The following is a 6015-nucleotide window of genomic DNA, read 5'->3' as shown; positions in this document are numbered from 1 at the left end:
AACAATTTTAAGAAGCAAAGAACAAGGTGAAAATGCACATGTTACTAAATTTTATCTAGGGGGGGGAGAGGTTACAAAAATAACAAGAGAGGGAGGAAACAGACTTTTAGCAACGAACATCCTGACTGTTTTTAATGAATTTGAAAAGTTGGACCGACTTCCAGACAGTTTTAGATTAGGGAGGGTTATTTTACTTTTTAAGAAAGGAGACAAGACCGACTTAAAGAACTGGAGACCGATATCTCTTTTAAATATGGACTGTAAACTTTTTAGTAAAATTTTATCCAGATGTATGTCACCATGCAAAACATCAGCAGTAAAATCCTGGTAGAGAGGGCTGGAGAGAGCAGTGTTTTATTTCCTGTGGGGGTCCAAGTGGGAGAGACTAAGGAGGGCTGTGGTGAAGAAGAGAAAGTAAAACTGAGGGAAAGGGCTCCCAGACGCCCACCTGTTTTTAGGAAGCAAGTTCGAATATTTTGTGTAAAGCAGTGAAGAACCCCTCCAGAGACCGTCGCAATGGCAAAGTTCTGGATGGAGTCGTACTTGTGCAGTATAAAGATTTTACATCTGGATTTAAGAACACCCATTTCGTTTAACCAGCCTAAAGAATACAATTTTATTAGAAAGTTTTTAAGAAAATATGATTTAGAAAAGGAAGATGTCACCGTTTTAATGCAAAATCTCTCCTCTCGTGCAGGACCGGGAAGAGGTGAGCCCAGTTCCCGACCTCACACCAAGTAAGGCCAAGAGGGTTTGGAGGAACGCAGCCCACCCCGCTCTTCAGAACAAGCACAAGGATCTGTCATGGATGGCGGCTCATGAGATCCTCCCGGTCAGGGCCGTGATGCACTCCCGGGGAATGGCGTCCAACCCCACATGCCCACGGCCTGGGTGTGGCGTACCTTAGACCGTGCGGCGTGTGATCTGGGAGTACAGTGTGGTGAGGGACCTGTGGGCCATAACCGGTCCCATGCAATGTCCAAGCCTGCCAGCAGGGGAGGTCCAGCCATCAGTTTACAGCAGCGCTAAAGAGGCTGCATTTTGCTATAGAGCAAGAAGCTAATTCCTGCATTTGAGTACTGTTCAAACCAGTACCTTTTCAGGTTAGGCTAACCTGACTTTCTTTTATCTAGCGGACATTGATACTACACACAGTAGCAATCTGCCAGGTGAAGCCCCCTATGATTATCTTTTAGATAAGGTATTAGGTTTACCTACAACTTAATTATATTAACTAAGGCAAACAATTGCCTTTCCCAAAAAAATTGATGAAAATTAAATGATTTTATAGTTTTTGTTGTGCAGCTAGGAAAACTTCTATAGGACTCCTCCAAGGAAACTCCTACTGTTCAGGAAACAGCTGTACAAATGTTCTTGCATTTTCAGCATCAAGCTAGTTCAGAACTAGAAACATTGCTTAATGAGTTTAGCTCTGAGGTTGAAAGCCTCAGACACAACCTTAAACTAACTATGGACACACTGAATGAGTTGCTCATTGAAAGTGAACATAAAGCAGGCTTATCAGAAACTGCCCAGACATTAGTAACAGAACTCTGGTTACTCCAAACCATTCTAGCCTAGCAACTGAGGAAAGTCTAAACCCCTCAGCATCCTAGAGATAGATCATCCTAGGGATGATGTTACCTCTGTGGCACAGCTCTTTAAGGACCATGCTCAGTCCTTCAGTCTTACTGCCAGGTTATGTGTCACCAGCTCTTCATCTGAGTATCCCAATGACTCTTCGGAAGCTGATGCTGCAGTCTCTACAGAAAACAAGTTTAAGAGTAGATGCCTCCTCTGCATGCTCTTGCTTTGAGTCTGAAGACTCCGCTTATTCCACTCTAGGTTCTGCATCCTCTCTTCAACATGGGGAGAAATGCAAAACTCACCCTTTTTCTTTTCCCCTCATCAGGTGTACTCTTTCTTTTCCCCTCATCAGGTGTACAATGTCCAGTACAAAGACATCCCACTAGGCAAAGCAGCTAGCAGTCCTTGCATGAATGAGCATCATTCCACTTCTCAGCACACTTGCTGGCAAAGTGACAATGCTTCCGCTTTTCCCTCAGGTAGAAGGGAACAAACATTTCTCACCTTGAGATGCGAAAAGGCTTGTTGTCGCCTCCTATTGACCGACGTCTGGTCACCTAAGTAATAAGAACCTAGATCCTTCCAACAGCGAACAGGTACTAGAACCTGCCCCTTGCTTCAGACAGTAAGATGCCTTAGCCAAGGACATCGAACAGTTTGACCTCTTAAGGGCAGACTACAATATTGAAGACTACTTCAGGGAAGTTGAGTGTAGCCTCTCTGACTTGCCCAACGCAATTCAGCGAGAGAAGATTAAGCTATGTGGAAAACAACCTCTAGGTCTGTCCCTGCATTCATAGAATCACAACCATTGTCAGTTTGAGACAGTTACTCAGCTACGCAAAGCGCTAGTTAAAGGGTTTTTTCTTTTTACTGATGAAACAGTAGCAACAATCTCAGCCATCAAAGTCAAACATGAATGTACTCCACACCCTAGAGATTACTGTAACCGTTTAAAGAAAGCATTTTTCCATGGCAGAAATGGATCTGGTCTTACAGAAGACCAAGCTTTTAAATCACTCTTTTTGCACAATCTTCAACCTTCTGTGCAAACCCATGTTACACTCTTGGCATGCCAAGGTAAGATTTCCATGTGAGATCAAAAGGACCACGCAGACGATTTGGGAAACTGTGGTACGCCCAAGCAAGCCTGAAGAACACTGAAGTCTGACACTTCCCTTTCAGAGTTTCCTCTTGAGGACATCCCTCACCACACCTCAAGTCACAGAGACAGAGCAAGGAAGTGGAAAGAGCAGAACAAGTCGTAGGGGGATAGCTATCGACACAGCCAGAGTGATGACCCGTACCTCCAGTCAAATAGAATGCAAAAGCCCAGGCACAATCCTGAGCCTGAACGGAGTTCCCTTTGGGATAGCGTGGCAGACATTAAAGGCATAATCTCACTTCTTTCACCTTCGTCAAATGACCGAGAATCAGTTAGTAGCTCTCCAGCCCGATTGAGGGGGGAGGTAGAACTAACAAACCTATGCACATTGTTAGGTACATGTTGTACATCAGGCCATGGGCATGTAACTAATTTTCCTTTAGTCTCTTACTTTTAAAAGGAAGATGTTTCTCAGCATCATCTTCCAAACACATTTCCCAATGTGCAAGAGATAATTAAAAAAAAGGGGGGGGTGAACCTGCTGTTGCCTTCCAAACTTCATAACCATTTAATTTCCTTTGTACACATGAAATGTGTACATCAAAATGATGGTTTTTTTTTTCTCTCCAAGTTTGAAAGACCGATTTGTGTCTTTGGTCGCTTGCTAGAGCTTGTGCGGGTGGGTGTGGTTTGTGACCTTGGTCTTACACACCAGAGAGGAGATTGTACGGATCCCTGGTGTTTGTCGCATGAGTCTTGAGACTCTGTCTGTCTGGCTGGCTCTGGGACTCTGGGATTTATCAAGTCATTAAGGTAAGTACAATCTTTCTCTCATTTGCTGTTTTTAGTGTTTATCTGTTTATTTGTATTTATTGTTTTAAGAGTTTTATTGGCCACCAGATGCCTCCAGGCATGTCGATTGTTCGTGCCGGCATGCGGAGGCACCATAGCATGTGCCTATTTTGAGAGGAAAATGTAAAGCTCTTGGGGATGTCTAGGTTGGACTTTTCCAGGAAGCTTATCCAGAAAACTCACGGTTTTAAACCCACCGATCTGAACTGCCTGTTGACTCTGCCTGGAAACAAAGGTTTTGACATTAGCTTCTGCTCGGCTTCCCTGTTAAAAGATTTTTGGACGAGGCTAGAAACTGTTAAGGACCAGCTCTCCATGTTCAGGGTGGAGAAACTTGGACAATTTCCACAAGGTGGTGATGGTCAGAATGTTTAATGAAACTGTGACTGGAGAGAACATTGTGACATGGCTGGCTAGATTTTGCACCATCAAAAGCCCACCTGTCAAGGTTTTGGATGAGGACGGCATTTGGAACTGCTGGTGGAGAGTTCCCATTAAACAATGGGAAGACCCGAGCAGTTACCTAGGCCTGAGACAAATACAGTCTATGATCGTTTTGGGTGAAAACCGGGGCTACATTTATCATCAAGGGATGCCCAAACTCTGCTGCAAGTTTGGGCATCTAGTTGAAGCATGCCAAGAAATCGTTTGTGGGAAGTGTTGAGAAATTGGGCACATTTTTGGGGAATGTCCCAATGGCAGATGGTGCAATCTTTGTGGATAATCTAAAATCATCTTTATAGAGATTGCCCAAAATCTTTTGCCAACAAGCTAAAAGCAAGCAAAATGGCCACCAGGCAGCATGGCCAGGAGGAAAAGGAGAAGGAAAGGGATCAGGAGGGGGCGGTCCCTGGGGTTTTGGCCAGAGATTTATATCCCTAGCCAGCACCAGGGATTGGCCAAGAAAGAGGGCGGGGCTAATGTCCAAGCAGAGTAACAGCAGGAACTGGAGGCCACCCCCTCCCAGTTAAAAAAGGAGGGGACATCTACGATCCTTCGAGAGCATTGCTCTGGCCTGGAGGCTGGAGACACCAGCCAACCTCCAAACCCCAGAACAGTGGGGGGTAAAAGAGGAGCAGATGTCATAAGAACTCATGTGATTTTAAAATGCCTTTTTAATTTTTTATTAAAGTAGTCTTTGTTTTTATTTTCATGGTCTTTTAATTTCTTACCTGTCTTTTAAAACAGGTTAGGAGTGTGAGAGCCTCCACTAGAGCAGAGAATATCTTGTCCCTTTTAAAAGATAAAGTCTGATGTGTTTTTACTACAAGAGTGTGCACTACCGTTCCTGAAGACGTAAAGAGATTGGTAGCAGCGCTGGGCTGCCGGTCCCTCTCTCTGGAGCGGTTCACACTACAATAGAGCTGACTGTGTTGCAATTTTAATTAAAAACCCTCACATCTTGGTGAAGGGCAGCACGGTGGTGAGAGATGGATGGGCTCTTTTAGCAAATCTGACTTTTTTAGGAAGGGATTTTAACATTATTAACGTGTATGGTTTTAACGACAAAAACGACCGGTATAAACTTTTAGAAAACCTGCAGCCCCACATGCTGGGGAGGGTGCCTTTAGTGGTGGGAGGGGATTTGAATTGTGTTTTATCAAGGAAAGACAGGAAAAGAGTAGAGGAGGATTTTGAATTAGACAAAACATCAGTTTTATTGCAGGGTTTAGTTAAAGATTTTAACTAATTCTGCAGCCAGAATTATCATCTGGCAAGATCAAGAGATCTCCCCTTCAGCATATAAAGAGATTTTGGACAATTTCATGCTCTCAACTGTAGGAACTGTCCCTTCCTGTTCCAACATGACTGCACACTGGTGCACAAAGCAAGATCCATAAAGACATGGATAAGTCCTGACCTCAACCTGATAAAACACCTTTGGGATGAATTAGAGCGGAGACTGAACCAGGCCTTCTCGTCAAACACACACACACACACACACACACACACACACACACACACACACACACACACACACCCACACACACACACCTTGTGGAAAGCTTTCCCAGCAGAGTTGAAGCTGTTATAGCTGCAAAGGGTAGCCCAATATCATAATATGCCTATAGATTAAGAATGGGAGGTCACTCAAGTTTATATGCGTGCAAAGGAATACGAGCAAATATTTTAAAGTTTAATTCCGAGCACTATATATTAAATTGATTTTTGAACAGGAAGCTGGAGGAGAAGCTTGCTCCTTCTGCTTCAAGCATTAACCCGGTATTGGAGTACCTTTCGTTTCCTCGTTTTGGTGGGGATGAGTAGTTGCGGTGCGTATTCCGGTTTGCATAGAGTTTGTACTTAGATATATTTGTGCCAACCCTTTTAGAGGAGGAGACAACACAGTGTAGAAAGGTTGATAGAGTTTTAACATGCCTGTCTTGTGCTCAGCTAGGAAAGCAGAGATAAGGGATGTTTTGCTTGCTAAATGAGGGAGCTCATCTTATAACCCAGAAGAAGGGCATGCT

This window comes from Salminus brasiliensis, chromosome 25, assembly GCF_030463535.1.
Source record: "Salminus brasiliensis chromosome 25, fSalBra1.hap2, whole genome shotgun sequence".
NCBI lineage: Eukaryota > Metazoa > Chordata > Actinopteri > Characiformes > Bryconidae > Salminus > Salminus brasiliensis.
This window is presented reverse-complemented; position numbering follows the sequence as displayed.